At 40.0% G+C, this 25,721-nt stretch overlaps 1 protein-coding gene across 1 annotated transcript in view; it reads left to right on the top strand.

The window, feature by feature from the left end:
• TUNAR (TCL1 upstream neural differentiation-associated RNA) overlaps window positions 1-25,721 on the top strand; it is a 161,889-nt gene that overhangs the window by 76,532 nt on the left and 59,636 nt on the right. Inside the window, exon 3 of the mRNA XM_055717387.1 lies at window positions 20,022-20,141. The gene's annotated coding sequence lies outside the window, so the exon portion shown is untranslated. The remainder of the gene's footprint in view (window positions 1-20,021; window positions 20,142-25,721) is intronic.

Here is a 25,721-nt window from a genome sequence, read left to right as displayed (position 1 = left end):
GAGCTGGACAAATTCAACAGGCTGCATCTCTGGGAAAAGCTTGTCTGAACACATCAGCGTTTCTGTGCCAAAGTCAGATTTGTGAAGCTAATACTTAAAAAGGGAAACCTCCTCATTTAGCTTTTATAGCATGTCTCAGGCCTGCTCATGCAACTCTGTAAAAGGACACAGAAAACTGCTTGAAGGGACCTGAAAAACGGAGTTTTAGAGTGATCCTCATGCATCCTCATGCATTGTTTAATAAAAATAATAAAAAAAAATAGTTTAAACAGCATTTCTGTGTATAAGCACAACTCTATGCTGTTTGTCGCAATTTGTTTCCTTCCATGTGTTTTTCTTCCACTTTTTATTTTCTTTGCCAGTGCTTTCAAGAGCTAGTAAAAGACAATCTGCAAAACAGAAACAACAGCTTGCTTGCCATGGATATCTAATATGCATGAGAACTCTCTCTGTCTGACCTTTAAGCTGAAGTAACTGTCTGGGTCAAACAAAAACAGAGTACGAGTAGGGAAATATGTAGTCTGTTCACAGATCAGCTCCTTGCCTTTTTTTCAGAGCCTTCAAAGAGGGTGTAGCCAGACTAAAACGATGTTTCTCCTGCTATTTACCAGTGTCTGTTGAATGGAAGAGAGATTTTTCTTGGAGATTCAGAGCTACTGTAGTAGGCTTTTATCCTGTTCCAGTGCCTCTGGCTTGCTGTGGCACAACTATGTCTGTGGGCTGTCCCATAGGGTCCAAGGGTGGGATTGCCTTGCGGCTGTCTCAGGCTGACAAAAACCAGCCACAGGAGTGGGGTGCTCCCATCAGCTACCAGTCAAGACTGGGCATGATAAGGGATCAGGACACAAGCACCACACATCATCTATCTTTGTTATCAAAAGTACCTCATCTATTATTCAAACCAAAAGGGCTTTAAAAATTACTTTTTTTTTTTTTAAATTGTTGTTTGTTGCTTACCTCCACAAACTATTCTGGTTTTGTTCTCCCTGAGCAAGAAATCAGCTTCTTCAGTTTAATTCCTGAATAAAATGTTCCTGTGCTGCACTGAGCTGGGCTACAAACACTGCAGGGAAAAGTTTTCAAAGCAAGACACAAAGCTGTTCTCCTTTATAGTTAAAGTGGGTTCTCTCTTTTCACACCTAGCCTATGCAACGGTACCTCTTTAAGGTACTGTATAGTTGGATCCTCATAATTTGCTGCTGGCAAATGCCTTTTTGGCTCTTCTTTCTCAGGTGTTGGGGAGGGCTTTGTGTCTTGAGGGGTTTCTCAGGGTCAGCATGTTGTGGGCTTCACATTTTGGCCAGGCCTATCCCTGGTCACAATTTAGTCATCAGATATTGGATTACTCTGTGGCAATACCAAGACAACCAAAACGTCAAAACAAGCTTTTCCATTGTTGCAATTGTTTCTTTGTTTAGCGTCAACAATGCGATTGGAACAAAAGCAGAGCTTTTGACCTGGAAAGCCTGTGTGGGCATGATAGGAGAGCCAAGCTGTGTCCTAAACAGAGCCTTGCCAGGACCTGATGTGAGGTCCTCTGTGCAGCCCCTGCTGGGGCTGGTTTCAGGGGGAGTGACATGAGGAAGCGGGGTTGGTGCTGATGAGTGAATGGGAATGGTAACTTGGTAAGGTCTTGGATCTTGGGGAAGAGAAGCAGTTGACACAAGGGACAGCATTGCTAATGAGGGCAAGAGGTGCTGGGACACGTGTTGGAGCTTACAGCAGCAGTCAGAGCTATTTGTGAAAACCATGATGAGAATTTTAAACTTGATGCTTTCAAGCTCAAGCTTTTCTTTTCCCCCTGCCACTCCCCTAACAGCATTTATCTGAGAGCACGCTCTGTGTTCAGAGGGACTACTGGCAGGTAGTGCTTCAGGCAAAATCTAACCCTCACAGCTGAGGTTTTACATCAGTGATTTCTGCACTTGAACTTGTACAGAGTAGTGATTATTCCAGATTTTGCCTAAGTGTGTTGTGGTTACATTACTTCTGCTATGAACAGTATTTAAAAATAGAATTTAAAATTGGATCTAGTAGCTAACTTCAGTAATCTTCTTTTGAAAGAAACATGTTCATATGTGTATGTGTTCTTTTATTTGCAAATGATGAAAAGGTTTTTGAGGCAAGAAAACCAGTCTACATTTAATATTCTTTTCTTGAAGCTCAAAATATGAGGGAAATATATATTTACTGGGCAATCTTACCTGCCTTCTGCTGGACTATGATTGGTAATTTCTGCCTGATTGTAATCACAAGACTTTTCTATTAATGTGTTAGTTTGCCTGTGAAGTCGCCACTCAGGTAGAAAGAGGGTGCCCATGTGTCACTCTTGACATTTTCTCTGAAGTATTGTTGCCTCACTAGCTCACCTATCGAGCATGGTGAATTGCATTTTTTCTCGTTGATTACTAGCTTTCCAGTGCAACTGAAAGCATTGCCAGCTATTCCCTGGCATGATGTAAAATCAGGTGAATGCTTTGGCAGGTACATCGTGTTAAGAAACTGTGTTTTTAAAATGACATTAGGCAGATTTTATTAATGTTGTGGGATTTTGTTTTGTTTTGGGTTTGTTTTTCTTCTCCCCCCCCCCCCCCCCCTTCATTTTATCTCTGGACTGGCGGCATCTGTATTTTAATATTTATCTATGTATCAAAGTAGATGTGTCTCTACACCAGTGTTCTTCCGTATTGTAATGATATGCAGTTTTGAACAGAGCATTCATAAACGATATTGAAAAGGGTTGGTTTGGAGAGTGATTTTACCTATCGTTGTCACAAATCTTTAAAGTGCACAGGGAGGGCTTTTGGCCAAAGGCATTATAACTTTGAACACCTTTCCTGATCAAGTTTTGGAAATCACACCTTCTCCCTGAACATCCTGAGGGTTACATGTCCCCTTGTCAAAGATGGCATGGTTATTGTTCACTCATATAGTGCCAGTAGTGTTCAGGGGCTGTAATTGTCTTGTAGTGATTTTTGACAGATTTCAGCTGTCTGACAACAATTTACCAAATGCCACTGATTTGGTAATCAAGAAGGGCAAGCAAATAAACCTGTCCTGTCAGCCTCAGGAGCAGCACACATGCCTTCTTCCTGGAACACCTGAGACATGAAAATCATCAGGGCTATTTCTGATTCATCTCACTTTTAAATAAAAGCAAGTATTTAGGGAGAAAATAATTCCAGTGCCCATTCACATGTGCTTGCGAGTTCTGCATGGGAGCCAGTTTGAGAGAGGTACCTGTGTAACCACGCCAGAAAATACCCTGCTCCTAGAGTGTTTGGGGTGTTTGCTGCACGGTGGCTGGTTGATTCACGTGGATCAGTGGACATGTTGGTGTTCTGCAGGTGAGAAGCTTTGCCAAGAAGCAAAGCTGGTTGGGCCCGTACACCAGCTGGAGCTCGCGTGGGGGTCCGTGTAGAAAAGGGCCGGGTGCCCTCTCTCGGCCATCTTCACAACAGCAGCCAAAGCCAGGACAAAGTAGCATCTGGGAATGAAGCAACGTGACTGCTTCAGGAAAGGAGGGAGGCTTCAAGGCTTGTGACCACATGAAGCGAAATGTTCATATAAGTGCAGGACCAGGAGATGGTGATCCTAATCTAAACCCACAGTGCCTCTCTAGCTTTGGGTGAGACATCTAACTCCTTGGTGTCTATTAGTCCATGCCACCAACAGGACCAACAAACCTCTGTACTGTTCCGTAGGTAGTGATAACAGCTACAAATGAAAGAGTCAGAGTTCCTTAGTCTGGTCTTATTATGGACTTCCCTGTTTAGCTCATGTCATTTATCACAACAGTCTTTTGCCATGTAATTTACATTTTGATGAAACACTGCAGCTATCATTATTTTAACAGGATTGCATTTGAGTGGCAGCAGTGGGTTTGAGGCACACATGTGCCTGCATACAGATACCAATGCTTTAGTAAGGCATATTGGAGATGTCCATAAAATTTCTAAGGTTATTCAGTTTATTAGCAGTCAAACCTACCAGTTCAGGAGCTACAGTATATCAATCTTCTGCTGGAAAAGCATATTCTGGTAGTAAATTGTGGTTTCTCTGTGTGTAAGATAAATGAACATTGAGACAGTATTTAACATATGTATAAAAATAGGCTGCTTAAGTAAAAAGAACATTTGATCAGCCTTTTATCAGACAGATAAGAACGCCTGTGTTAACTACCAAATTAACAGTTTAGTGAAGGAGACACCATCTACATAAAGTCCTTGTCATACTAATACAAGATGGCATTCTACAAAGGAATTAAATACTTATGTGCCTGATGTAATAATATTTTTATTTATGCTGAAGACTAAGCTAGCTATTGACTGTAATGGAGCTCAGGTGGTTTATACCTGCTGAAGGATTTAGCCCTATCCTTTTCCTAAGCTAGATTTCTTAGTAATTTACTGATGAGTAAATTAGACCAAAACTGGGTCTGAGCACTGAAGCTGCACCCTGCTGCTGTTCCAGGCAGCTTCCAGGCATAAGAAGGCAAGATTGTTAAGTAGCAAACACAATGTTAGCAGTTGAATGTATGTACTCTATTTCCAGCTCTGCTATGGGCTTGCTATGTAACGTTAAAGATCTTTCTAAACCTCTTAACTAATACAGTTGCTATCTGAAAATTACAAACTCTCACAGGCACATTTTTGCATCTGAATGTAAGCAGTCTTTTATTAAGCACCCTTAAATGCCTAGTGGAAAGACAGTATTTGAAGGTTTGTTACTGGTTTGCTGTGTGGCATTGACAAAAATACAGCCGTTGCCATTGCAAGACATACAGCTTTTACTGGTGGGATGATGCTTGCATCTGCATGGGTAAGTCCCATGTTAAATCCCTTACCTTGGGTAAAACTCCGATGCCTGGAGTTAGGGGTGGACCTAAGCACTGCAGTGCACATGAGTCTTTTGAAGAAGTGCTTGACTTTGGGTGAATTTCCCTAGACTGAGAAAGCAGGAGGATTCAGAGCAAGCTTGACATACTTTTTGCTGCAAGAGGCTTATCAGATCTTGTTGCAAACCAATTCTTGTTCCTACTAATTAAAACCAGAATGCATTCAATACTGAAATGTAAAATACTCATATAATTTACTTGCATTCTTCTACTTGAGTTAATCTGTCAAAGTAGCCCTACATGAAATGGAACTGCAATATGGTCTGACAGCCTATGTACAGTGTTCACTGATCAGACAAATTTCCTGAGATGCATGGTAAAAAGCCAAACCTAAAAGCCTTAGTACCCAGGACAGACAGCGCAGACTGCCCACCCAGACTACCTACCGTCATCTTGCATGGAGCTGTTTTGTCTTATAAACAGCAGGAGACAAAGTGTCATATTTTCATGTGTTTTTATTATTAACAACAACTGGAACAACATCTGTACCGCAATCCCATGTTTCCAAAGGCAGGTGCTTTTGAGGCACATAGAATTGACACACCTCAAGGCTATACATCATTGTTTTACTCATGTTGTGTATCTATATATGTCTGGGAATGGAGCAGATGTTTTACATACAAATAAAAGGTGTGGGTGGAGGAGGGAAGTGGGCTGAGCTACTCACTTTCCTGCCCTGCAGCTTGTGTAATTATGCATGCCAAGGCAAAGTGAATGTAAAATACCATAAGCAAGGTTTGGAGCTGATAGAAATTTGTACAGCCCTGCTAAAATTGACAAATGTCCTGGGTAGCTTCTGTGAAGGGTTAGACCTGCTTTATATTCACTGTGTGAATGACTGTAAAGAAGAATCAGGTTTGAGGTCCCAGCCTTGTTTATACATACTAAGTAGCCATAGGAAAGAAGGGACAACAACCTGAGAGTAAAGGTCTTAAAATATTATTTTGAGATGTAAATCTTTCTAGACTTAGATACATGTAACTGGACTCCACTGAAGCAGACAGATGCCAGCAAGCTGCTTTTTGAAGAGGTTGGAAAACTGGGGTCACAGAAGAATCCCTGTTCCAAGCCATTAAATGGCTTTGGGTTTTGATACTTCATAAGCAACCTAGGCTGGGAATAAAACTCTCAGACTGTCAGACAGTGGCATGGGTTAGTACACAATGCAAATGTGAGGAAAATACCACGTGAAAAAACAAACACATTTTCTGAGTAATTAATCACTGAGCACTGGTAAAGCAACGCAACTGTTTATTAAAATAGACAAGGTTTTGTATGCAATTCACGACTGAATTGCCTGCTAATTAATAAAGAGCTAATACTCATTTAGATAATAATCTTGTCAATAATTGTGGACAAAAGGAAGAAAAAATTTATTAGCTGGAAAAAAATGGCATGGATGACTTCTGGGTAATGAAATATGAAAAAAAATACTGAGCTCGAGAGCTATTGTTACTAAATGGTACCAAATGCTTCCTGTTGAGCAATTATGTTCTATTAGACACCTGCCAGCACAGTTTTCTCTCATCACGCATCATTATCATCACTTATAGTCTTGCTGTGTATTTGATAATGTACTCAAGGGAATACCTAAATATACTGTAGGGGAGTAAAGAGGATGCGAATAAAAATTTGGTTATGTTGTTTGTTTACCTACTGGCAGAAATTCCCAGTAGTAACAGTAAGTACAGGGACATTCTGAAATCTATCCTGATTTCGAGTGCTGATGCCTCCATCCTTGTAGGTTTCATGGGCCAGGACCTTGCTTTTGTTCTTTCAGAAAAACCTGATCAGTATTGGCTTTTTCTATTTCCATGACCAGCAGTGCTGTCCCTGCCATCACCACTTTAAGAGATTATCTAGAGGTTATGGTATTTGCCTGGGAAGTGCCAGTCTCAGATTTGCCCTTCTCAGCCTTCCAAAACCTTCCATTTCAGACTTCTGTCTTAAGGACCAAATATCTGGGCTTTACAAGAAGTGAAGCTCTGTTCTTTGTGTCAAACAGGTAAATTGTATGGTGTGAGCCAGGTGTCACTTTGATCACAGGCACGAGACAGAAAATTATGTAGTTCTTTTCGTGACACACTCCTTCAGTCTCCTCTGGCAAAGCTTTCCCTTTTCTCCATGCCAGAAAAATATACAAACTTTTTCTACAGACCCCAGGGGTAAGCTTTTGTATATTTAATCTTAGAGGTCTGTAGTGTAAACTTCAGCTTCTGGGTGGAATCACTGAGATTCCCTTTACAGTCAATGTAGAGGAACAGGAGTCTTGAGTAAAGAGTGACTCTCTTGTATTGTAAAGCAGATGTGCAAAGTAGGGTGATTCCTGCCTAAAAATACTTACTCCTTCCCTCTAGGGAGCTTAAGGCAACTAACTCAAGATACACTTTTAGAGAGAGGTGTACATACTGGTGACATCCCTGTAAGGCAAATCCCTCTCGAGAGTTCAAGGTCTCCTGCAACTGAAAGTCAGTAAAGGGGTTAATACAGGGTGAGAACTGGACGCTGCTTCTTTTCTCCTTCAGCTTCTCTGTCTCAGACTTCTCTTCAAATTTACAGGAATTATATGCAGTTGTAATCTGTTGTTATAATCTGAAAATTAGTTGTGCTTTCTTACCGGTCTTTTTGTAAGGATCAGCCTGGAAGCTTGCATATCCTCTTGGTTTGCTTTTCTAAAAGGCCTCAACAAAGAACATGGATCATTGCACCTCACTTTGAGTCAGAGCAGCTTTATGGGAAGTTTTTTGTATGGTTTAGCTATGCCTCTTTTCTGAAGTTCGTTATCATGTTGTTTGTGTTAGAAACAATTTCCCTTTTGAACACACTGAGCATAGTATAATCATGGAGAAACTGGTATTAGCAGGGTGCTGTCCTTTCCTCCACATTTGCTTTCAGTCTGAATACAGAACATTCTGGGTTTAGGGACTTGTTCCTTGTGGACCTAGTGAGCTCACGGTTCATTGACCATAACATTGATCAGTGAGTTGTGACCTGTTACGAATGTAATTACCAGTTAACTTGACTCTAAAACATATTTTAACTGACAGTTCTAATTTTCAACATTCTTAATGGAGAAATACAAGGATATGTTGCAAGATGCTGGATGTCATTTGAAAAGAATACAATGCAAATGTACAAAATAAGCCCCAAACAGAAGAGAATAAGGTAGTTACTGAAAAGTTGTGGTGAAGAGGAGACCTGATCAAGCTTCACTTCCAGCACTAGAACATGCTGACTGTATCATCAAAAGATTATGAATATATGTGCTGATAGAGAGATTTCAGTCCTGAATACCTATTTACTACTGTTGTGGTTTAACCCCAACAGGAAACTAAGCCCGACGCAGCCCCTCACTTGCTCCCCCATGGTGGGATGGGGGAAAGAATTGGAAAGGTAAAAGTGAGAAAACTTCATGGTTGAGAGAAAGGCAGTTTAACGGGTAAAGCAAAACTCACACATACAAGCAATGCAAAACAAGGAATTAATTCACTACTTCCCATGGGCAGGCAGGTGTTCAGCCATCTCCAGGAAAGCAGGGCTCTGTCATGCAAACAGTTACTTGCAAAGACAAATAAATGCCAAACTCTGATCATCCTCCCCTCCCTCTTCCTTCCCCCTGCTTTATACGCTGAGCATGACGTCGTATGGTCTGGAATATCCCTTTGGTCAGCTGGGGTCAGCTGTCCTGGCTGTGTCGCCTCCCAGCTTCTTGTGCACCCCCAGTCTGCTGCTGGCGGGGTGCTATGAGAAGACGAAGAGGCCTTGACTCTGTAAGCACTGCTCAGCAATAACAAAACTGCCCCTGAATTATCAGCACTGTTTCCAGCACAATTCTAAAACATAGCCCCCTACCAGCTACTATGAAGAAAATTAATTCTACCCCAGCCAAACCCAGAGCAACTACCTAGGTTTAGATTGTTTTTCTTCAGGTCTAGGCAACTTTTCAAGACTGGAAATGTTCTGTATTCAGATAGTTCTGCCAAAAAAACTCCTCAAAGAAAACCAAAATAACGTGTGTGCCTAATCCATTCTTTACAATATAGCTCTAATTAGTATAACATGGGATTGTTCATGGAGAAGAGAAGTCTCTCTGGGGCCTACAAGAAAGCTGGAGAGGGGCTTTTTACAAGTCTGTGTAATGATAGGACAAGGGGGAAATGGCTTTTGGACTGAAAGAGGACAGATTTAGATTACATATAAGGAAGAAATTCTTCACTGTGAGGATGGCGAGGCACTGGAACATGTTGCCCAGAGAAGCTGTGGATGCCCCATCCCTGGAAGTGTTCCAGGCCAGGCTGGACGGGGGCTTTGAGCAACCTGGTCTAGTGGAAGGTGTTGCTGCCCACAGCAGGGGGTTGAAACTGCATGATCTTTAAGGTCCTTTCCAACTCAAACTATTCTATGACTATATGTGCTGTTATCAGTTGCGCTTTTTGGAAGATTAATATATGTCACAATTTTAATTTTCAAGCCACTTCCAATGAACGCTTATGTCATCACTTATTGCCACTAGGGAACCTGTCAACAATCTCTACGTAACATAGCACAGTTATTAAGGAGATTTAACAAACAATGATCCGCAGGTATCCACGTGTGTTCATGAATAGCCCGTTGGTGAGAAGTCACTATTTGCCAATAGACATTCCAACAAACACTCACTGGTTTGGGTTTTGTTTGCAGTGCCCAAGCTGAGAAATGTAATTTCTGCCTGACTGTTTATTTTGCAACTTGGTGCTAAATCAGGAGGGGGATGCCTTTCTTGGTGAGGACTGCAAACACTTCTGAATCCAGAGAGGAATTCTGCTTGTCTGTGACTGTACTAGATGATTTTTGATTACTAGTGGTGACAAATATGAAAGCTTAAGTGATAGCCCTAGAGTGAGGACAAAGGAGGTGGTTTGCTCAAGAGGCTGAACGCTGACATCCTGAAGACAGCGTCCTTAAAATGAATTCAGCTATGCACTCATGTCATGGCCACCTATTGCTATTTATTATAATTTCAAACACCCACCTCTTGAAACGTTTTAGTAGGTTTTGTCTCGAACAGTACCAAGGACCTATGTAAACACTGTTATGGCATCAAAGATGTTGCCAGGGAAAACTTATTATCCAAAGACGGGAAGAGTCAAATTGATGTTGATATGATTCTTCATAATGGTAAAGGTTGTCAGGCATAGATTTACCATGACTTTGGGGACAGTTCAGGCTTATAAATAATCCCCTGGGTTAGGCATCCTAGTATTCAAATCTCTCTTGTCTTTCTATACTTGATAACATTTATATTAGGTTTGGAAGTTCTTTAGATCTTGTTATGTCTCTGTATAGAGACAGTGTGTGTGCCATAAAGTCTAGTAAAACTAATCGACCGTAGAAGTCTGTGACTTCACACATTCTGAAATGTACTTTGAATAAGGGACATGGTTGAGCACCAAACTTACGGCAAAATTCAACAAAATTCCTTCACAGGTTATTCAGTGCAACAATAAACTGTACTAGACTGAGATTCACTTGGTCTCTGTCTCAACCTTTGTGCCTCAGCAGGTCCATCAAAGCTTTTAGGAAATACAGTAGCATTTTGATGAAAAGCAGGCCAGGTCTGCAGGACAAGATGGAATTTTGATCTTGTTTTGCAGCCTAGAACTTTTTTTTATAGCAAAGTACAGTGGCTTTTAAGAGAAAAGTGTGATTGTAGATAAAGTAGAACATCTAGAGAGGAAAAATAGTATTTTATTTTCATTTAATTTCATTGCCCCAGGCTCTTAAAAGCTTCTGGAAACTGTTGAACCTTTCAGTAGTGGGGAAGTAGGAGGTCAATGTTAAACTGGAAATGTCATGGCAGTGTCAGATTCCTTTTCTTTTGAGGGAACTGGCAGCTTTTACCTATGCTCTGGCTCTGTTTCATGAGGTGATAATGGCTCTGAAAGGCATGAATGTTTTTGTTAGAAGAAACTTTCCTTCCCTTTCATTGCTAAGTTAAAAATAAAGACAAGGAAAACTAGCCAAGCAGTTCTCTCTCTCCCTCTCCCTCTAAATCATGTTTGTTGTTCCAAACAGGCTTATTTCCCAGCTTTGCCTGGCTGTTCAGTAGGCTGGTAAAGAGATGAAGGTTGCTTAAAAAAAAATACTTATAAATTTCTGCAAAGTGAAACTCAAGGAGAAAATATTGAAAATGTCTTTTAGGCTGGATTACTGAACTTCTCTGTTGAGCCAAGGTATTTGGACAGCTGTTCAGTCAAGCTATTTCTTAGAGGCCATTTACCCACAGTACAGGGACCTCTCTGCCAGGGTCACTCACTTCATTTTCATCCCAACAGCCTCACCATCCCTTTGTGTCTTATTGCAGCTGAAATGTCCGTGTAGATGCCCCATAACTACCTCTCTCTCACATTTATGCCTTAGGCTGTGCCTGTTCAACAAAGCTCCTCCATGCTATTTATTCCTGGCTCTTTTTTCATCTTCTGGTTGTTGACATCCCATTGGCTCCTTTCTGGGCTGCGTTGCCTCTGCCTGCACCCCTTCTGCTTGGCTGTCTGATGTGTCCTGTTGTTTACAGCTGCACCCTCAACACTGTCTTTCTATGCTGGCACCAACAGCTGACACTGGACTTCAGATTTCACCTGTTTGTAAGCTTTGATCTGTTTCTGGAGATAATACTTCAGCTTCCTGGTCACTTAGAACGACCATTAAAACTGCTTACATGTAATTCATCTTCATGACCATGAAAATAAATTTCAAGTCCAACTCTGTGGCAAAGGCCAAATTCTACCAGTGCAGAAGCGGGAGAAGCCACAAAGCCTGCTTGACAAGAGCAGAAGGTAGACTGGCATTGAATCTACCTATTAAATACTTACACTCTACCCATTACAATACATGAATAGCTCCCAAATGCTGGAACCTTGGTAATACTGGCACTGAAATAACAGGCACAAGCGTTAGTTGGTAGTGGCTGCAGACATCACCCTGGGCTCCTGTCCACTGCAGAGACAGCTTTTCTCAGATGACGACCCTCAGATGACGACCAGACACTGCTGAAATGGAGCTGCTAAAGTAGTAACTTTGGGATGCTGAACAACTCCAGGGCAGGAGTATGCAACTGGGAAAAATCTGTATTCAAACTGCATTAGAAGCTGTAATGGCACCCAAAAATCTTGGGAGTATATTGAAAACTCCACATTTAATGAAATGGGAAGATTGAAATTCTTTTTTTAACATGCAAGACGTCAATCAATAGGGCACTGTAGCAGCATGGACACCAATGGGTAAGAAGACAGTAAGAGTGGCAAAGGAGATGCTAGTTGCTAAAAGCCACTGCACCACTTGTCAAAAGAAAATCTGAAAGCTGTCTGTTGATCTAGATAGTGAATCACAGTGTCCTAGAGGGGAAGTGAAATGCTAGATGATGGTGCCTGGAGAGTTTCTGCTTTTGGGAGCTAGCTCCATCCCCAGAAGAGCCTGTCTTTTTTGTGCTGTGCAGTGTCACCATGGAAAGAAGGCAAGAATTGGCTCCCTCGTGTCATTCCAGTACCTTTGATGCAGGTCTGAGAGCAGAGCCTGGCTGGCATTCAACAACTTCTCTGCCTTCCTACTTCACTTGCTGCTAGATAGAGCCTCTTTCTGTCATGAAAGCTACGGATCCTCCTTCAATCCAACATCCTTCAGGAAAAGGGTGAATCTCAGGCTTGTAGTCTAAGAAACCTCTTCATTGTCTCATAATTTTCTGCATTGGGTGCAGGAGGGAAGCAAAGTTCTGGTAAGACTCATGCCACCTTTCTTTTGCAAAGAAGGCAACTATCTGGTAGTGTTCTCAGTCACAACCCTTTAGAGACAGGTGCCCAAAACATAATAAACAGGCTGAAATTATAAAACTGTTGCTGTCACAGTTTCTAAGTTCTTAGTTGAGCTGTCTGTGCTTTGCTGGTTGTTTTCATTCTGCATAACAGCATGTAATTAAAATATTCATATGCAGATTGCAGCCTATTTAGGGCTGAATTCTGTTAGATGCTGAGCAAAATTTGGATAGTACTGAGACATCTCAGCTGCCAAGGAAGTGGGAGGAAGCTTAGAGTGGTCTGAATTGCCCAGCATATGGCAGAGTGCCTTAACATTGATTTGTTCCTATGTTAGGATAAAACTGGCAAGGAACAGGAAGCAGTTTAGGGCTCAATTAACAAACAGCCTTTAAAAAACGCATTTCTCTTTCTGCCTTAGGCTTTGCCTTAGGGCTAACCCTGTTCACAGAGCTAAGACTAAAAGAGCGAAAGTGCCTATATACATAATATCCTGTAAACAGTCATCCCCTCTATAACACGGACAATTCAAAACAACTCAAAAACACCTCTGGAAAGAGATACAGTCAGGCTGGTATTGGCTCAAAATATTCCACAGAATATCTAAGATGGATTTTTAATTTTTTTTTTTTTCTTAAAAAAAAAAAAAAAGTTTTTGTAGTGTTTGAACCAGAGCAAAATAAAATTGCATCTTTTGGATTTGGGCATAAAGTAGGCCAGGCTGAAGCAGTCATATGGCTCCCATCCTAGGGCATAAGGACACTGTTGCTTTGCCCTGGGCATGAAGAATATTGTGGTGCAGAGATTAGAACTCTCCTGCTGTTGGAATGTACGTTAGATACATCTATAAATTATGACAGTGGCGATTTCTTTCCTGTTGTACTTCATGAGGGTCCAGAGGGCCTATGCTATACCTATGGGTAGTTTTGATTAACTCACTTGTGTATTCTTACAAAAGGTTATGTATGACAAGGAGGAATGTTTTTGGAGAAGCAATGGAAGTCATCTCTGTAGAATGACTGTGACTGGGGCCACGGTCCTGTGATTCACCTTCCAGGAGGAGCTAATGCCCAGTGAGAGGATGTCCCATTGCTCCTCTCCCTATCTGCAAATCATGTAGGAGACTGGGGAATTGAGACTCTTGAACGCATTGCAATCCTTGTACTCCCTGAATGGGGTCACGTGCTATACCACCCTTGCCTGAATTTTCTGAGGTTTTGCAGAGGTCTGTGTAGAAGTTAAAGCTAAATCAATGAAAAGGCAAGACAAGTATTCATCTGCTTTATCTTGCAAAGTTTATTTCTGATTACCTGACTTTATGAGATCTTTTTGCTAGTTCTTCCATTCAAGACGAATTCAGCTGGTACCAAAAGAGAATAAATCCTTTCAGAGCAAAGTGATTCACTGTGAGTCTACATTCAGTTTGTCTATGCAGTTTCCCTAAGTTATTATGACAGTGCTAAAATAGGAGGTCTACTTAATGTTTACATTTATATTTTTCATTTTGGAGAGTAGAGAAATATTGTGTCTGATCACACACTTTTTTGCTCACTTTGGAGCAAGTGTAATCTTTCTAAATGAAGCTGATTCAAGGTTTCTCAGCACTGTAAGCAAAATCAAATTTTGCTGCCCCAAAAACTGAGCTTGGGGCTGCTCCTGCCATGGGGAAGAAAGGGATAAGTAGAAAGGATATGTGATATGATGTTGTACAGTGAAAGAATGAGCCCTGGGGAACCAAGCTTGCTGGTTTTGCTTCTGCAGGAGAAACAGGATGCAGGGCTGACCTTTGGGAAGGAGTCACACCACCTTATTTCCTTAGTGAGAGAAACCACAACAGCGACCCCACAGGGAGTTTATACAGGCTGTATAATTTTGAGCGACCCAGCCAACTGGCCTCTATGAAATACAGTAATATCTTTGTATTCCATCTTTCTTAATGAGAGCTTTTGTGCTGAACTTACACAGCATGGGATGTAGGCTGAGGAATGGCAGATGTTCCTGTGCTGCTCTCTGTCATCATGCTGTGGTATTTGTGTCTAAGCCTGAAATAGAAGAAGCTCATCTAAAGGTGATTGTAAGGGACAAACGCATTCAACTAGGCTCTTACAAAGGTCAGACAAAATGTAATATTTATTCTTTTTTAAATTTTATTTCAACTGCACAAGTTGAGGCTTAAAAAATAAGGCTGATTTGCTATTTTTGTAAATCCTAAGAGTTCCTTTGAAAGTCCCTTTGAATGTTAAATGATCATAAGGAAGTTAATGACATGCATGTTTCATGAGTGGTTGATTAATTACTGTAAACAAGCATAAGATCTTTTAAACATATCCAAGTGGTAGTAACTGATCTAAGTATACAAAATACTGTAATAACTAGCATGAGTGATAAATTCTTGAAGCAAACTTCTTTTGCAATCATACAATTTTTTTTTGATATTCATTCTTGCTGGGGAATTGAAACTGCAGTTGTTATCTGGATTCTGTGCATTCAGTTTTGAACTGGAAATTTAATTTTGTATCTTAAGATGTGTGAAATCAAAAAAATACTAGAGTATTTAAAATTTCCCCTTGAAACACCATTTAGACTTTAAAGAGGAGTCACAATTAAATATTACTGTCAGATAAAGATGGCTAGAAATTTCTTCATCTTTGTTGAAACAGGATTTTTTCCCAAAGTCCAGGATACTTGAGTGCTTTGTCTTCTATGGGGGTGAAGTCCTTGATTTTCTTACCGTGATGTATTTTGATGTGGCATCTGCTGATGTTCTTAGCAGACTTATTTGTAAACTAGTTTTACACTTAGGAACAGGGGCATTGACTAATTTTTTTAATCAGTTCAGTTTCATTTTCTACACATATCATACAATACCTTAAGTTGATAGGGCATGAAATTGTCTACCAGTTTGCTTGTGCAGTGCCTCGTAGACCTGAATTCAAGTGGGATCTCTTAGTATTATGCCCATCATAGTGAGCTGTTCACGTTCCATCAGCAGGAACAACTCTTCTGAATTTCTGCCGAACTTTCAAACACTTCCTGTCTTATTCTATGCAGCCCTTGCAGTCATAGACTGGCTACCTTATATTTTGCTAATCATGCAGAGATGTTGCATATCTTTGCTTGTGATTAATCTGCTCTTTTATTTACCTCCTTTTCTCTACCCTTCTATTAAGCTCTGCATGTCCATTTATCCCCTTCTCAGGGAGGGTATAAGTCCTTGGTATTCTGTGGTATGTTCCACAGAGACGCAGCTGACAACTTTTGTGTTTATTTGACTGGACCCTGTGCAATTGGACAAAATCCTGACTGGGTTTAATGGAGTTGTTTGAGTATAGGTTAGGACAGAAATGGTTTAAGTGTGTAAAGTCTCCAAAAATCACTGCCAGATGAGGAAAGGAGTGTTAAAAAGGAGGTCTCCTGGGTCTCTTCAAAAATTTCCAGCAGGTTATTTCCAGTTCACACCAGAAATACTTCAATGACTTCTTCCCTGGTGCCTTGATATTTCCAAATACCATCTTGTTTAGGAACCAGAATGGCAAAGATACTTGCAAATGAGAGTGAGGCTGATAAAGAAAAGAATCATTATGACATTTCAGCTCCTCAGGAAATGGTGGCTGCTGAGCGTATGTGGAAGGATGAGAGCTTACACTTTAAAAGCACAGTTTATAGTCATAGCCTGAGATGCTTTTTTACCTGCATCACAAACTTCTTGTAAATCACTTAATTTCTCCCAACCTCAGTGTGCATAGCAATACCGGTTCTTTACAAAATAAACTGAGGCACATCTTTGTTTCTCTTGCAAATCAACATAGTATCCGTTTGTTGAGAATCAGTTTGGGATTCATGGATTGAAGGCACCTTTCCCACCCCCACCCCCGTTTTTTTCCCTTCCCATGTGAAATATTGCACTCCTGACCCCTTTTTCATCCGCCTCATGTTCTAGTTGCTTGTCAATGTAACCTGTCTCTGAGTTGGCAATATTTCATGCAGGGCCATTGCACTATCTTCAGCTTCGTTGCAATTAATATTCTGTCCTGTCATTTAAGTCCAGCCCTGTGTTCCTAATGTCAGGTTGGCTGTGTTTAATATGACCAGCAAGGCAGCATATGTTTCTAAGCTGAGTCCTACTGCCATTTCTGGAGGTATCTCCCATTAGTCAAGGATCCTTTGTCGTAGCGCAGCCAATGTTATCACCAAGCTTTAAGTACAAAGGTGGAATAATAATGACTCCTGTTTCGCTAAATGGAGTTAACACAGCTGAATAGCTTCCCTGATGGTTTATTATATTAGTCTTTCAGAACATTGACTGATTTGTTTTTATTACCAAGAAAGCTTTTGTCTTATGAAAATGACTTAGGACCACAGGTCAATGTTTTTCATGTCACATCTCCCTAAGAAGTACATTGCTTTATTATACTTTGTATTCTGCCACTGCAACCTGTATGTCACTTAAATTTATTTGTCATGATACCACTGCCAGGCTGCAATTAAATTGTTAAAGGATATTCAGGAAATGTTGTTGCGGTAATCTTTAGAGGAAGACATATGGAAATGGACTATATCTGTTAATTAATTTTTCAATATGCAAACCTTCCAAAGTGTAAGGCCTGGTGTGGATCACTACATGTGAGAAGAATATTTAGAGTGATGATGATCGTGTATTTCCTGTGAGACAACAGACATACTCTAAGTTTGAATTACCTATCTGTCTATTTAAACTAGGAGACTAAAACGTTCAAGAAAAAAAAGTCAATGGAAAGACCACAATATATGTGTCTCTTCTGTCCATTCACACCAGTCTCCAAAGACAAAATGTCCTGTGATGCCTGCCCATCTTGACAATGTTTAAAAATTTTAGCTCACAGAAAATGAACAGACAATGTAAGGGATACATAGGAAAGTAAAACATGTTGATCAGTTTGAGAAACCATGGTAGAATATGCAGAGGTGTTTCAACTTAAGCTGAACCAAAGATCCCAGGTCTCTGACACGTCACCTGCCCCTTTGGAGAAGGAGATGTCAGAGGACAGGTCTCTAGCTCTAGAGCTAACAAGCTGTAACACTTCCCAAGCATGTCCTGGGAGTTAAAAATCAGCCTGCGGGCAGAAAAACTGAAGCTAGGAAGGATAAAGCTTTCCTGCTTCAGACACTGATCTCTAACAAAATCAGTATGTTGAGGGATATTTAGAATATTAATTGTTCATACTTCAGGGCTGCTCATACTTTTTGAAGCTGGAGTTCTTAATACTGATCCCATAGTAATACAAGTACTTGAAGATGGCATAATGCAGCACTACTGAAGAAAGAGGCTTGCTGCTTTTTTGCTTGCTAAGTTTTAACCTGCTTCAGTTCCCTAACATGGTTTGATGTGGGGCTGCACAAGTTCTTGTGGCAGCATAAAATAGCATTAGGAACGTGCTGGGTTTTTGGAGGTGGCAGAAGGGAGAGCTGTGTGTACTAAACCAGGTTTGGAGTTACAGTGGGAGCAGTAGTCCCAACACATGTCCTGACAACATGGAATAGGGATATTTTTAACATAACAAGGTACAGTGAGGTTGAAGCAGGACATATACTGGTTGCTCAGGACAGTGTGCTTAAGTGAAAGCGTACATGGATAAGTGTGATATATGTGAAAAGCATAGTGACAGACAACAGAAAGGAAATTCATAGGTTAGGGAAGGCAGAATTATTTGCTCTGAAAAGGAATCATGTCATCCATTGAACTTGGCAGAAAACTGCAATTTCACAAGGTTTGACTTACCTGATCCTACTGTATGTTAGGCAAGAGCTGCAGCAGTCTCAGCAGCCTGAAAAATGGGTAGGGGATAATTGAATACAAGTTTTTCTCCTGTGGACATCAAGGTAACTGGAGGAAATAGAAAGTCTGTGGTAAACTCAGACAAAAGACTGATGGTTAACTCAAGCTTTTAATACTTTCCCAAACATTAGATTAGTGGGATGCTTCATAGATAGCACTGCAAATTCTGATTATGTGCATGTGGCTAGGAAGCTATGCTCACAACATCTCTCCACGCATTAGACTGTTTTTGTTCTTTTTCGTTATTGCCTGGCACAAACAGTATAAAACAGATTGCAGGAGCTCTATGATCTCTGAAAATATTCAGAGAATGCAATTGTGGCATTACATGCTTGAAAGGAAAAAAATATTGAGAGACCAGAAATACAGGAAGCCAATAATAATTCTTGTTTCCATGTTCATTGGTGTCTCACCAGGTGAAAACCAAAACGGAGGTATTAGAAAGAAATTGCAGTATCTCTCATGCAAGTTGCTTCTCACTAAAGTGTATTTCAGTATCCAAAATTACATTTCTGGAAAGGCTTTCCCTACTGAAGTTATTGTTTTCATTAGAGCTATTCTTTTTCATGATTGCTTATAACAGGGGTCCTCAAACTTTGTAACCAGGGGGCCGGTGCGCTGATGCAGTGGCAGGCAGCCATCTGCGGCTGCTTGGTTTCCCCCCCCAACCCCCGGCGGGGGGGTTCTGTAAATACCAGGGGCCGGATTGAGGACCCTGGGGGGCCGTGTCCAGCCCGCGGGCCGTAGTTTGAGGACCCCTGGCTTATAAATTTAGGCCTAACTAGTAATCATCAGAATTTCTTGCTTTTCTGAAACCAGTTTGCTTTATGAACCATAGGCCTGGATGTGGACACTCACAAGTTTTACTTGAATTTTGGGGTAGCAGTAAACACCTAACTTGTTTAAGAATTTGCAGTTTTCACATGGATTGGATGAAATAAAATGCATTGTAACACAGACATAGAAGAAAATTTGCTTTAAGGAATATTCCAGTGCAGTTCACTAACTATTAAGTATCGTTCTACTTCCGTGAACTTAAATCTCTACTGACATAAGTCTTTTATATCCTGCAGTGCAAGTTGTAGTACTTGGATAACTAATACACTTAGAGCAGTTTTTCATTAGACCTGTGAAAGTTTGGAGTTACTCATAATCTTTGAGCAACTGAGTCTCCATTTTGTGATATTGAAAATGTTTTTTTGTGTTTTAATAAACCAGTATTCTTGAATGTATTCATGAACTTAATTTTAGCACGTTTTGGCTGTTAAAAATATCTTACAAATAATATTGTCTCTAGTCTTTTTCTCAGAAATGGATGGATTGGAAAAGAAAATCGGTCTGAAAGATAAAACTTCAGTATAAACAATCTCTTTGACAAAATCATCATCAAATGCAAAAGTTATTAGGAGAAACTGTAGGGCTACAGTCTTTGGCAAAAAATGTTTTACTGGTACTGAGAAACTGAAATATTTTTTCTTGATCAATGTTTGTTCTTCATCTCTTCTCTCCCCACTATCATTAGGGAATGAGCACCATGTAACCAGACATCTATAAACCTTCAGATGCAGACCACTGACAGGAATCTGTAGACTGCCAGTTTGGGAAACCTCTGCTTTGAACCTCTAAATGATTCAACATTTGTGTAAGTCAGATGCATTCTGGTGCTACCTAGCTAAATAATTCTATAGCCATGTTCATTGTAATGCTAAGACTTTCAGACACTATATGAACTGTTTACCAATGCAAATTGTTTTTCTAATAATTGGATGATAAAAATAGGAAGAGCTATAAGTATGTCCTTAAAACGTGCCTCAAAGGGTGTGCTATTTACAGTCTGTAAAGAAATCCTTGCTACGGTGACACATGACTGTCTTATGTAGGTATTGTATAGGTTTGGGATGTTTTGGTTTTTGGTTGTTTGTTTGTTTTGGTTTTTTTTTAATATGAAACTTTGGATTAAAACAACATTTCTAAACAACTAAGGCCCCATTATATTAGTATGTAAGTCAAGATTCAGCTATTCTTGTTTAATACTCCAAATGGCATGTAGAAAATAGTGCACTGACAAACATGGAAAATGCTGCATTGTCCTGGCCAGCTAGACTATTTCAGGCAAAGACACATGAGTATCTGGACTTTTACATCCTCAGTTGTTCTGCCCTTTTTTACTTTAGAACGAGAGATATTATGTAAATGCTAAAGTAATATAAGGAGGAAACAATTTGACTAATATAAGCTGAAGTATCTTACGAATGGAAACTGGAACACAAGCTATAAAGAAATCACTTAAGTCACTGCTGAGATGCATCCATCTCTGGTAATGCATAAAAGCTAATTAACAGTGCAGTGAAATGGAGGCAATTCAGAGGGAAACATTATTAGATGAAGAAGTACAAAAGAAAGTGAAATGTCTTTCAGTTTACTGACTGAGGATAGGTGAATATCTACAAATGTCCGTAAGTGACCTTGACAGCAAGGAGGAAGAGTCTGTGTGGAGACTCAGGGTGCTGTGTCTGTAGGAGTAATAGGATAAAAGAAGAGGTGATCAGGTTGTGATGTAAAAGACTAAGGCCTTTTCCATGCTAATGTCTGGCAGCTATTGAGGCTGCATCTGTATAGCCCCTAAATGCAGATAAGAAAACATTTTACTGAATGAGCACACACTGCTATATGATCAGCTAATGTAAATTATGGTTTTCTATTGTGTGTATAGAATCTGTAAGTGAAGAACAGCAAAGGGCACTGAATACTGAGCCTCAAGCTTGGATATGTTTCAGAGTAAGGAACAGAAAAGCCATTGTTTCATGCTAAGCTAAAAACTGCTGCTCAGCGCATTTTGAGAACAGTCCTGCTCTCTTAAGGAGGTGGTCTTAATACTCTTAATAAATCCTTTTAGACTATATTTCTTGTTACGGGATGATAGAGTTTCCTAGAGCCAGCCATGGCCGAATAGGTTCAGAAAAGTCATTCACCTCATGTGTCTGTTTGCATTGACCTTGCTGTTTTCATACTGGGTTTTGCTTTGTAGGGACACTTGTGTGTATAATGCTTTGTGGAATATAAGTACTCAATCTGTGCCTACTCCTGATAGCTGGATTTTTCTCTCCTGAATTTTCTTACCATTATCTAGATAGGTTTGGGATACGGAGTTGGTGAACGTAACAGGTTACTATTGAAGTGACTGGGGATATCTAAAATGCAAGGCAAGCCTCAAATTGCCCTTGATTGCATGTATTTTGCTGTCAATTTCTTTCCTCCTAAATTTTTCAACGTTTCCCCTTGCAGGATTTTATGCATGTTATGTTTGTGTTCTCATATCACTGTCAGAATTATGGGACTTCACAGCTTTAGCTCTATTTCTTCTACTCAAATGCTAAAATAAAATGCAGCTGTCTGCATCTTTATTCATGTTAAGAGTAATTAATGTTCTAACAAATTACTTCCACCCATGATCAATTACTCCCAGGAGCTCTGTTTCTCTATTGATATCCAGAATGAAGGTTTAATAATGTTGCATCTTCTTTTGAGTGGTATTGGTGATACTCGGTAATAGTTCAACCCATGAAACTATGCTGCTGTTTAAAAGAAGTTGTAAAGATATGAGCTCACGCCTTGCTTACTTCAACTGAGTGCTAGCTGTATGCCTTATTGGCTAACCAGTCACTTGAAGAGTTCACGTATAACTCATTGACGCCTGTCAGAAATACAAGAACAAAAAAATACCCCACAAATCTGTTTAGAGTATTTTTATGAACAACTTGTGATGAGCTGCTGTTTTGATGAGTGCCTGTGCTCTGCAGAGGAAGGTCCAGCAGAATTCCTGGGAAAGCGAGCTCTGTAGCAACTGGAAGCAAAGCTGTAGTAAAGGGATACTTTCACTTAGCCAATGCCCTAGCCTATGTGAGCTGCCAGTCAGTTGGGCAAAAGGAGCCAGAAATATGTTCTTGAAAATGTTTCTGTTCATATAGATATTCTAGTTACACTGGAGTGAAAATAAAACAAGAGCAAGACAGAAGAAGATGGTATGAAAATAACAATTTGAGTTATTGTCACAAGGGAGCATTACACATGGTGCCATATAATGCATTAATTAATCATCACAGAATTCTTTGGAAGTGAAATAAGAAAGTATCAAACATGACAAGAATGATATTCAAATGCCTTAAAATCTTATTTGAAAGTTGTTTACATTTTTTAAAAGTAGATCCATAAATTAAGGATAGATAAAAGTGGTTTGTGAGGATTAAAAGAACTTGGCAGAATTTATTTATCCAGTGAAATTAATTTGAGGCTGGTTTTAACAGTTGATGTATTTCCCCTCCCATAAGGTGTTTATTGATTGCAGAAGGCTCCTCCTTGCTGGAGACTACCTGAATATTGTGCAGCAGCCCTTAAGAAAGCAGTGAGGCAAACCAGGCTCAGACATATTAAATGAGCTTAAGTATCTTTTCACCTTACATTGTTCCTAATTTAGAGAAGTGCTGGCTGTGCATAGTGGCTGCACTGTTACCTGGGCTCAGTAACAGCATCACAAATTACCACCAAACCTGTGACATCTAAGATGGACCCACCTAGCAATTTTGCCTGTTGCTTTTGACCAGAGTATCTTCCCTTTGCAAAGTTTGGCTGTTTTACTCAGCGGAAAGGGGCCCATCCTGGTGCTAATTTAGAAGTAATCAGGAAAGACAAAAAAAGGAGGAAAGACAAGGTCAATAAAGTAAATGAGGTGAGGAAGAAAACCATGAAAGCAACAGAGACAAACAATTAAAACACACACACACATGTGCACATGCTGAGGGGTAAATCCACTCCCTGGGCCAGATGCACCCCTGTAACCTCACCAATGCAGTCCTAACCATGACGGATAAGCCAGTGGAGCTGAGGCATTCCTGAAAAATGACATTTGTATATAGGACATTTCTGTAGCATGATGATGTCTTCTAAAAAGCAGTTGCGTGATGTGTTCTGTCCAACCTTCCCTGAAAAATTGAGACCTTAACATTTATATGGGCCGTGACGTGTTTATATATCTTAAATGCTAAAACTAACATATACCTCTGAAATTAATTTGACTGCCACATACAAATTTTAATTTATTTTCTTATCTCCCAACCATTAAATTGCTAGAGCTGTATAAATGCTTTAAAGAAAGGCAGCTCCAAGTCACTAAGGAATATCGCAGAAAATGTGCCTTCCAAGCATGGTTATATAACGCCCACTTATTTTAATTAGACTTTTGCTCTCAAAGTCCCACTTTACCCAAGTGGCACGATGGCTGAAACACAGTAGATATCTGTGATAGCAAACACAATCTATCTGCTCCTTTCAGCAGTGACTTTGCCTTTAGTATTATGTCTCTCAGGCATGTGAACCCCCAGCAGCTACTTTCAGTGCTGTCTATTATTAGTGTTTACTTAGAACAGGTCTTGTTCTCTATCAGAAGTACAAGAAATGTCTGTGTAAGCATTGCATAGCTTTAATTCTCCTACAGAAGAGTGGTCCTGCGGGAGGAAAGTCAAATAAACAGCAGCCTAAACTGTACTCCAGCTAGCTGAAAACCAGGAATGGGACCAAACCCAATTATTCACAAGATGATGCTGATGTTAGTCTTTTTCTTAGGAAGAAACACCAAGCAGAGACAATTTTTTTAAAGTAAGTAAATTCAAACTAATTAAAGGTTTCCCTTCCTTTCAGTTTTACTTGAGAACTACTGCTGTATTAAAGTTTTTGCAAGCATGAGAAGGGTGTCGTGGTTATATCCATTAACTCCTCCACTGCTGCAGCCAGCTGCCTCCTTTTCCTATGTTTCTGTGATATGTCCTATTGCAGAACATGGAAACCTATTTGTGCAGGCACTGAATAAAATTTCAGTGTATAAACCAAAAAGGAAAGCCAAATTGTACATTTGTCATATCATAAAAGGATGATTTGTGTATATAGGTGGCAGCAATCCCTTTATTGTTTGGTCTAGTGTTCTTGCACTTATAACTGAGCAGACCAAACAATTTGTTTCCATGTAATTGTGTTAAGCCTACAGAAAACTCCTGATAATTTGCTATGCTTTGTTATGATGATGAATTACTGCGTATGTTTCTGCCATGCTTATTAGTCTTTGCAATCCTCATCCTGCATGTGCACTGAGATAAATTGGACACTGAGCCTAAAAGGTAGTGTCCTCATGAACCATATTGTTTTAAGGTTGTCTTTTTAAATTTTGCTTTCTGATATCAGCTGCCCTTCTGATGCTGAAAATGGGAGACATCATGGTTTCTTCTCTCACTGAAGAATTTTTTATTGAATGAAGAATGATTTGGAGACTGAATATTTTATAGAACGTATCATCCCTTAGACAAAAAGCAGGAACTAACTCCAAGTGCCTTACAAAAACAATAAAACAATCCTACCTATAGACGTTGAGAAGTGTTTTGGGAAAGTGGGAGAACAGTCTTGGAGCAAAAAGGAAGTGTGTGTTCTGCCTGGAGAAAAGAGATATGGCTGATAAAATTTCAGGAGTGTATAGATTGATAGAGGAATTTGAATAACGCCATTTAGGGCAAGAGAATGAGCAAGGTAATAATCAAATGATACAACCCATAGTGAGCATTTGCAGCAGTTTATTTTACTGAGTGGATTGTTTACCTCTCAGAGCAATCACAGTGGTCAAGCAGGAAAAGAAATGTGGTTGAGCATCTGCTGCATGTCTGCTTTCTGTCAGTGAACACTAAAGTTTTTGCCAGACGTGGCACACAAGAGGCATGTTGGGAAGAAGCTCGAAGACCTTAGTCATCTAGGAGTATCTAGAATAGCTAGACACCTGATGGGAAGCTAACATTGGGAACTATAGCTGTATAAACCGACATCTGTAATCACATTTATTATGGTCAATTCCTACAACAACACTGTAGTGAAGTAAAGATGAGACTAAATGCACAGAGGTAATATGGGTAAGAAGATTGTCGGAACTTTTATAGAGAAATTGGTTTAGGGAACTGATTTTTACAGAACATTAGCTGTTGGCAAGATTACTATTTTTTGCTTAGATTCATTTAATGAAAGGCAACTTCTCTTTTTTTTTTTTTTTTTTTTTTGTCAACTGTGGACTGTCAAAAGATGAAGCTGTGTTTCTATGCAGATATACTGCCTCAGTGCTTCATGGAGCCTTTGTTGCCTAATGTCTTAATTTACCAAAATTGTAGTGATATTGCCTTAACTGCATCAGCAG

The sequence above is a fragment of the Falco cherrug genome, chromosome 7 (assembly GCF_023634085.1).
Source record: "Falco cherrug isolate bFalChe1 chromosome 7, bFalChe1.pri, whole genome shotgun sequence".
Lineage (NCBI taxonomy): Eukaryota > Metazoa > Chordata > Aves > Falconiformes > Falconidae > Falco > Falco cherrug.
Note: the sequence above shows the minus strand (reverse complement) of the source record. Positions and strands in the feature narration are given on the sequence as shown.